This window comes from Kogia breviceps, chromosome 8, assembly GCF_026419965.1.
Source record: "Kogia breviceps isolate mKogBre1 chromosome 8, mKogBre1 haplotype 1, whole genome shotgun sequence".
In the NCBI taxonomy this organism is placed as follows: Eukaryota; Metazoa; Chordata; class Mammalia; order Artiodactyla; family Physeteridae; genus Kogia; species Kogia breviceps.
Genome location: NC_081317.1, coordinates 20,062,068 through 20,070,322, shown reverse-complemented (window position 1 = coordinate 20,070,322; position 8,255 = coordinate 20,062,068). Strand labels below are relative to the sequence as shown.

The window sequence follows — 8,255 nt, the reverse complement described above, 5'->3', positions numbered from 1 at the left end:
ACAGCAGAAGCTAGCTATGACAAGCATGTTGGAAAAGTCATCTACGATTAATAATAGGAATCCATGCAAAAATGGCATTTGCTTTTCAGAAACTCACTGAATAGGTGACTTTGCCATAATACGAATACATCCCCTGATGCAAGGGCCATCCATGTGAATAGAACTGTCAAAACATAGCTGAATTGTTTGTCAGGCTTTTAGCCAATTTAATCTGCAAAAATGCACATTATGCCTAGAACAATAAATTTTAATGCTGGGGCTGCTAAATGCAAAAAGAAATTTAAGCCATATTTACACAAGTGCTACATTCCCAGGAAAACCCACAGGTCCTCCTGGAGAGGAGGCTGGCTTGGGGCATCGCTGGTGTTCTTCCTCTAAGAGAGCCTGTCTGTGATCCCTGGGAAAAGCAGAGAAATATTCAAACATTATTTAGAGCTCACTTTAATATTACCTAAAAAGCACCATTCACAGGCTTTGATGTCTTAGCTTGGTAGAAATAACACTTCCCTCATCAAAAAAGTTGTTTGATCCCTGAGTTCCATTTTTTTTTTTTTCTTTTAGATATTAACTCAGAGCATTTCAGTCTCCCCCGGGGATGAAGCGATGAAAGTGGGCAGTTGATTTAGTGAATAGTTATTTAACGTCATTATTATTGCAGCCCTGAAAGGGGAGACTGTCCCATTCCTGTTACAATCCCACGGTTCCTGCCCCATCCCCTACCCCACGGAACCCACACAGCCCCCAGCCAGTTCTCACATCATCTCACAGATGATAACGGCAGCTCTTGTGCCTCCAGCACTTCTACCCTTCGAGACCCTGGGTATACACATCACTGGAGTCATCTTTTAAAGATGCCAATCACATGTGATCCTCTTGGTCAGAAATCTACAAGAGCTCCCTATTGCCTTGGTCCCTGAGACCCATCTCCTTTCCCTGTTGTGTTAGTTTCCTGGGGCTGCCGTTACAAAGTATCACAAACTGGGCAGCTTCAACAAAAGAAATGTATCATCTCACGGTTCTGGAGGCTAGAAGTCTGAGATCAAGGTGCTGGCAGAGTTGGTTTCTTCTAAGGTCTGTGGGAGAATCTCTTCTTCTCCCTTCTCCCAGCTTCAGTAGCCTCAGGCAATCCTCGGCTTGAAGATGGCATCCTTCCTGTGTCTTCCCATCACCCTCTCTCTACGCATCCAAATTTTCTCTTTTTGTAAGGACAACAGTCATATTGAATTGGGGCCTACCTTCATGACTTCATCTTAACTTGATCGTCTTCCAAGACCCTGTATCCAAATAAGGTCATGCTCACAGGTACTAGGCGTTAGGACCGCAACATCTCTTTGGTGGACACAATTCAACCCATAACACCTGTCTTTTAAGGTCCTTCATGAGCTGGGCCCACAATCCCTGTCCTGGATATTCCCCAGACGATGCTTGTACCTTCATAGCGCTGACTACAACACCATCAGTTGCCATCCACATTTACGTCTGAGTTCAAATTTCTGTTCTGCCATCTAACAGCTCACTTATGCCCTCTGTGTCTCAATTTCTTCACCTCTAAAATGAGATAATAATAGTACCTACCTCAAAGGGATTGCTGTGGGTGTTAAATGAATTTGTACAAGGAACCCCTTTGAACGACTCATAAGAAGCATTCAGTGAATGTTAATTACTATTATTTTTATGTTTTTTTGAAGTCTTTCTTTGTTTCTTCCTTGCAATGAGGCTCACTCTTTCACTGTCCCCAAATAGGAGGCTGTGGCATCCCAAGGTCACATTGCAAGTCCACAGGATTAAAACCCGGACCTCTTCCTCCAAATCCAGTGCCGGCTGTAACTGCCTTGCTGCTCTGTGGCTCCCCTCGGCCCGGATCTACACTCTGTTCATCCTCCTCTGACTCCTTTCTGTGATTCCAAATTGTTCCAAGGTTGAGCCATGAAAATCTTCATTTTCTAAAAAACCTAGCTTCCAATCTGAGCTAAATGCACCCTGAGTGTTAGCTGCCGTTGTTCTGTTACGTGTTAATTTGTCACTTGGGGATACGGAGGGGACGGGAGAAGCGCTGAGCACTGGGTAATGGATTTCTCCAGAGTTTGCCCCCAGTCTTCATCAGCATCCTAATTATTCCACACCTTTTTAATAGAGGAAGCATTAGCATTCCTAAACTGCGTAGGGGTCTGATTGAAATAATATCTCCTGAATTATCTTTTCATAAATGGAAAAAATAAATAAATAAGTGGGAAGCTCTGCAGACACAGCCTCCTCCTGAGCTGTAGCCTGGCCAGGGTCTTAAGGGGTGTGAGAGGGGGGAGAGAGAACTCTCCTCACAGAGCCATGGCTGTGTTTGACGCACCGAGGGCAGGAGACGTGGTCCATTCCCTTTGCTCCTCTTCCTCCCCATCCGTCCTCACTGTGCTTATCCCTCCTGGTCCAGCTCACATGACCCCTCCTCTTTCAGAAAGCCCTCCCTGACATCTTTTCCCGGTTGTATGTAGGATACTTGCCCCTGGACCCGGTTCTCTGCAGTACCACCCCTATTGTTCTACAGTGCAGCCTTTGCCAGCTTGAGGGCCAATTTCTCAAGGACAAAGGGCTGTTGGAACCTCTTCTTGTCCTCTCTGTAGCTGCCAGCACAAGCCCCAGGCCCATAGAAAGTCTCAACATTTAGCTATTCACTTAACAGAAAGGAAGAGAATTTAATGTCTCCGTGGATCCTGGTCCGTCCCATTCCAGCTGCCTCTCCAGCTATGACTACTCACTCCTGAGGACTCAGCTGTCTTCAGTGAAAGGCAGAGTGGAGCTTAATGAGCAAGGAAGGTCTTCCCAGAGCTTCAGCAGGGAATGAATGGGCTGCTTAGAAGATACAAGGTTCACCATCTCTGGGAGCATCAGAGCAGCAGACGCGAGACCCTCATGGCTCAAAATCTCCAAGGTTCCACGGCTCCAGGGTACTGTGACAGGCAATAGGGTGCTAGTCTGTGTTTCATGTCATTCTTTGCAAAGGGAAGACCAGCCCCTTTGAGTAGCTCCCAGGCCATGTGTGAAGAAGGAAATCTGTAGCTGACGCGCCCGCCACTTGGTTAAAATTGGTACAAGTAGAACATCTCACATTTCAGAGCTGTCACTCCACTGAGAGTCATTCACATAAACAACAAGGTCCTCGTGGGTTTGATGGCAACACAAACACCACTTGTGACTCAATTAAAGAAGCAGTAATTAAAAAGGAGGAACAGCATGCAGTCTCTCCAATCTTATCTTCCCACTGGGGCCTGGACCCACTGACGAGCGAGATCCAGGGCGCTTAGGGGATCAGCCCGGGGCCTGTGCTCCTGTCGCAGGGTAAGGTACGGAGGGAGGGAAGACATGGGGACCCAGCCCCATCTCTCACAACAAGTGGTGTCGGTTAATCAAAGTTATGGTACATTAATCAAGTGTATCTCGGGGGATGCCATATGGCTCCTGGAGATGAGTCACAATTCCTTAGTTCCCAAATAATCGCAGTCAATAGTTTTATTTTTCCTATGTCATAAGACTAGGTATTAAGTCATAACAGTGCTATGAGATATAGCTGCTGTTCTTGGCTCCATTTTTCCAGATGATGAAACTGAGGCACAGGCCCCAGCCCATTCAATGAGAAAGAGACACAGCTAGGATGTAATCCTCAGGGGTCTGGCTCTGGAGCCCACTCCCTTAAGCATGATACTCAACTGCCTCTCCCCTTCATGAAATGCTCTTTCCTAGACCTGGGCCCCCCGAATAATACATTTACCATTTGTTAAATACCTACTCCGTTCCAGGAATTCTGCTGTGCACTCGACGTGGAGAATCTCTTCAGGCAGGTATTGTGATTATCTCCATGCTACCGACTGAGAAATGAAGGCCCTTGAAGTTTAAATGCTATCCCTCACCCAGCTAAGTGACAGAGCCTGGAATCAAATCTGTATCTGTCTGACTTCAGATAGCCCATCCTGCCTTTCTTGCTCCCAGTTGTAAGCATTTGGGATAGAACTGGTCAAGGCCAAAGAGTAGACTAACAGATAGTTTTCACTGGTATCCTGCGAGGCTATGAGTGTAGGAGAAGAGGACCGAGAAGGATGCTCCTGTCCCTTCAGGGCTGCTATGGATGCTATGCTATGAATTGTATTCCGCCAAACTCATATGCTGAAGCCCTAATCACCAGTGTGACTGTATTTGGAGATAGAGGTTTTAGGAGGTACTTAAGGTTAAATAAGACCATAAGGATGAGGTCCTAACCCGATAGACTTGGTGGCCTTATAAGAAGAGGAAGAGAAAGAGATCTTTCTCTCTCTCTCCACATGCCTGCACAGAGGAAAGGCCATGTGAACACACAAAGAGAAGGTGGCTATCTGTGAGCCAGGAAGAGAGAACCCGAACTCAACCTTGCTGGCACCCTGACCTAGACTTCCAACCTCCAGAACTGTGAAAAACTAGTTTTCTGTTGGTTAAGTCACCCAGTCTATGGTATTTGTTATGACAGCCCAAGCTGACTAATATAAGGGTGCTATATTCTTTCTGAAGCATTAAGGCCAATGCGCTGTGTCAAGTGGGGACAGTGGTTGACCCATCATCCATCTTAAGGATGGATGGATGGATGGATGGATGGATGGATGGATGGATGGAAAACTGAGTATACATGTTATTCACCCACAGTTAGGGTTCCCATAACCATCTTGGTAACTTTCTCACCATTTCCTCTCAGCTTTCATGGATGACAGAGCATGGAGAAGAGGCCTCCACAGGTATCTTGATGTTTCTCCATGAGCTGCAGCCCTGACTGCATGAACAATAGATTGACATTCAGCCCTGCCCCACGTGGCTCTCAGAAATACTCACGACGGACACAAACACACAGAACAATCACCTCCCGAAATTACTTCTCGGTGTGCTTTCAGTTCTATGAATCACATCTCCTAATTTCGGGGCAGGATGTTTGGGAAGATTAACAGTCGCGGGAATTCTGCCAGGGGCCCAGGATCCAGCCTTAGCTTGGGGCTTGGCAAACATTTTCTGCGTGCCTACTATGTGCTGGGCCCTACGACAGGGGCTGGAATCACAGAGGTGAATAGACCCCTTGTCTGCCTCCAGCGACATCCAGTCTGGGGGAAGCTCAGGAAGCCTCCACTTTCTGTCCGCAGAAACTCTGTTGACCTCCACCTCCATGCCATCCAGGCAGACCAAAGGAAGACATATCCTTCTTTTGCCAGGGAACAGAACACTAAACAAAGGGGAACAGAGGCAGTGTCCTTGAGGACAGCAGGCTCCAAACCAAGGGACAGTCTTGAAGGTTGTATCCAAAGGGCTGAATAAGTAAAAGAGAAGAGGCAACCCTGGAGCAGAAAATTAGAACAAGTTTTCCTTTTGAAGGGAAAGTGGGGTGAGGGGGTTAAACAGGGGACAGGGCCCAAAGAAAGCAGAGGGAGGGAGCTGCCTTTTAGGGCAGCAGAGACTTACGACGGGCAGGGAGGAGAGCTCCGCGGGCGACGGTGACAGCCACTGTGTGCTGAGCACCATACACCAGGCTCGTCGTGACTCGCCACACGCACAAGATTAATTCTAAAAATATCCGTGAAGTGTTTAGTCTAGTGCCAGGTCCTCCCGTTTGCTTTTCACCGAAGATGAAATTAAAGGTCAGAGAGCTAGAGCTTCAAGTGCCTGGTCCTGCCCCAGATTGGCCAGAGCCATGATTCCTGCCCAGGTGTGTGTGATCCAGGGACTGTGCCCTTCACCCCCCTCTTCTGCTGTCTCCCCAAGGGGTGCTCTGAAACCAGCGGAACCTCCACCAGACCTCTCTGTTCGACTTCTTTCTCCCTGTCTGTAAAATGGGTTGTTTGGGAATTAGGGATTGCATGAATCCATGTGACAAAGAAGTTTTTGTCAAGAGGGGCTCATTATCCAAGCTAGTGGGGTGTGGCTGCTAGTTAGAAGCGGTGCAGGGAGAACGATGGTGGTAATCAGTGCTCCTGTTCTTAGTCTGTGCCAGGCATTGTTCTGAGTACTCTGCATGATAGGAGTGCATCCAATCCTCACCCAACCCTGGGAGGCAGGGACCAGGATCAGCTTCCTTCCACAGGCGCCGGGCGTTGGGAAACTTCCCCAGAAGCAGACAGCTGCATGTACAGAGCCAATTTCCCCACTCGGTCGCCTGCCTTCAGAGCCCAAGCTCTTTCCACTCCAGTCCACATGGCAGAGTGGAGAGGATGCAGGTCTGGTGTCCCGAGAGGCAGAGAAGTCAGGCTGTACCCAATAGCTCTGTGCCCTTTGGCAACTCACTAACCCTACCTGGGACTATTTACCTCTTAAATGGAGATTTCAATGCAAGTGCCCTGCTCACTGGGGCTGTTGGGAGACTTTCAGTACATAGAACACGCAGCCTCAAGCTTGGCACATGTAAGTGCTTGGTGAATGGTAGCCACAGTGATGGCGAGGAGGAGGAGGAAGACAGCCATTATCTCCTCCAAGTCTCCTCTATTTACCTGGCCTTCCCCACTTGGCTTAGGTGAGCCAACCTGGCATGGCAGCCATGGGCTAGAAGGGCCCAGTCACCCACAGCCTCCAGGCAGGGGCTTCTCTGAAGGCCCTCCTGTCTCCCCGACAGCCCTTTCCTTGATCCCAACAGCCCTAGAGCCCCAAGTGCAAGGAGCTCCATAACAAATCCGCTTCAGGCAAGGCCATCGTATGGGCCTGTAAATCAATAGGCTTTCCGTGGCCATTTGCAAAGGCAAAGGCATAGTCAGCTCCAGATAATGCGTCCTGACGGAGAGGCCAGGGGCGGAGCTATCATCCCCAGTCAGCAAGGAGGAAAATCTATGTCTCCTCCTGGACCCCAGTGCCAGGGTCATGGAGGGCTGCCCACTCCATCTCCTGTGTGCGCCATGGGGCAAGTGACAGTAGCTACTCTGTGCGGGGGTGTGTGTGGGCACGCACGTGCGGAGAGAGAAAAATTTGTTATTGTTTTCTGTTTGTTTGTGTGTGTGTGTGTGTGTGTGTGTGTGTGCGTGTGTGTGTATTTTTTCCAAGAGGCCATCAGCATTCTGGCAGCGTCCTGAGAAATTCATCAAATTATTTAACCTTTGCTGGAATAAATAATACATGTGCTTTCTCAGGATTTATTCTGATTAAGCTATTCTGGAGTGGTGCCAGGCCTGAGCCCGCCCCGGGAAAGGCAGGAAGGAGGTTGGTGGCACAGGATGGGAAATCAGGAGGCCAGCTGAGGGCTGGATGGGAGGGGGCCGATGAGGCCAGAGGGCCCTTGTGGTGGAGGTGGACCCCTGTGGGCTCCTCCAGGATGCTGGGACACAGACGAAGAGGACGGACTCTGCCAGCCTCCATCTCTCCAGCTGCAGGCTGCCTGCCTCCATGTTGGCATGAGGAGGGAGGTACAGTGCAGAGAGAGCTGGACTTGGGGTTCAGAGATGTGGCTCCAGCTGTTGGGTGACTGTGTGTCCAGGAGGCTGAGAACCAGGAGGCCTGGGTTTGAATCGCTGCCCTGCTCTCTGCCTGCTGGGGGTCCTGCCCTCTCCTGGTACCCCCCTCCATATGCCCTTATCCAGATGAGCCTGGGAAGCACAGCACCTAGCATCTATTGACTGCTCAGTAGAAATGAGGTTGGAACACACGAAACTGCTGATAGGTGAACAGCTTTACCCAACGAAAGGACCGATTCATACGGCTCAGGCTCAGCCTATACATGCATGTAGTGATGACCATAGTGACATGGAGAGTTTACTGTGTGCTCTAGTCTACATGCCTTCCACAGTAACCGATTTAACTTCAGCCCCATGAGGGCTGTACAGTTATCATCCTTGTTTCGTAGATGGAGAAACTGAGGCCCAGAGAGGTCAGGGAACCTGCTGGGGGGCACCCAGCTGACAAGGGGACTAAGCCAGGATCTGAAGCCAGTCTAGCCCCAGAGCTCCTCTCACTGATATGTCACGGCGTCACTGCTGCTTGGCCTTCCCTGGGAAGATGCTGCCACTGTGCATGGGGGTGAGAAAGGCAGAGAGAGAGCCCTAGATTTCCAGATTCGATTGCTGACGTGGAGAAGCTCTCGATAAACTGTAGAGACCTTGAAAGAGGGAAATCGTTGGGGACTTTTGTACATACAGCGTGTCATAGGATCCCAGAAAGGTTCTAGACATGACCCAGAAGCTGGCCATCCCAAACATGTCTTTACAAAAGCCTGTGGGGCTTCTCTGGTGGCGCAGTGGTTGAGAGTCCGCCTGACAATGCAGGGGACGCGGGTT

At 49.4% G+C, this 8,255-nt stretch overlaps 1 long non-coding RNA gene across 1 annotated transcript; it reads right to left on the bottom strand.

The window, feature by feature from the left end:
• Window positions 1–261: 261 nt before the first annotated feature.
• On the bottom strand, window positions 262–5,523 carry LOC136794727 (uncharacterized). Its single transcript, XR_010841886.1, has 3 exons — window positions 5,464–5,523; window positions 4,699–4,782; window positions 262–397 (listed from the first exon to the last, which is right to left on the bottom strand). It is a non-coding gene; the product is annotated as an uncharacterized lncRNA (long non-coding RNA).
• Window positions 5,524–8,255: the final 2,732 nt, after the last annotated feature.